The sequence below is a fragment of the Penaeus monodon genome, chromosome 20 (assembly GCF_015228065.2).
Source record: "Penaeus monodon isolate SGIC_2016 chromosome 20, NSTDA_Pmon_1, whole genome shotgun sequence".
Lineage (NCBI taxonomy): Eukaryota > Metazoa > Arthropoda > Malacostraca > Decapoda > Penaeidae > Penaeus > Penaeus monodon.
This window is the reverse complement of record NC_051405.1, coordinates 30,536,348-30,536,664: the sequence shown is the minus strand read 5'-3', so window position 1 is coordinate 30,536,664 and position 317 is coordinate 30,536,348. Positions and strand designations below refer to the sequence as shown.

General features: G+C 35.6%; 1 protein-coding gene across 1 annotated transcript in view; it reads left to right on the top strand.

Annotated features, from left to right (window-relative positions):
* The window catches only part of LOC119585757 (probable tRNA N6-adenosine threonylcarbamoyltransferase), a gene marked incomplete in the record, with an annotated part of 12,646 nt that overhangs the window by 10,590 nt on the left and 1,739 nt on the right, over window positions 1-317 (top strand).

The window sequence follows — 317 nt, the reverse complement described above, 5'->3', positions numbered from 1 at the left end:
GCAAATTGAAATCAAAGTGGCATGCAGAGGGATATGTTATCTTGCCACGGTAAATGTGGTAGAGGTTTGTTGGCCTTTGTCAGAGTGCCAACAAGTGCATAGCATTTGCCAATTAGTGTCAAGCCTATAGCAGACACACAAATATCTTCTAATTAATTATCTTAAGTGTTACTTAGTGTGGTGCTTGCTGGCTTAACTTTGAAAATGAAATTGTAGCATACTAATATTGATGCTCCTTCCAGTCATTGAATATATACCTTATATACTATTGGCTGTTGTATTATGTAACTTATATAACAGTTTTGTATAACCCTGGA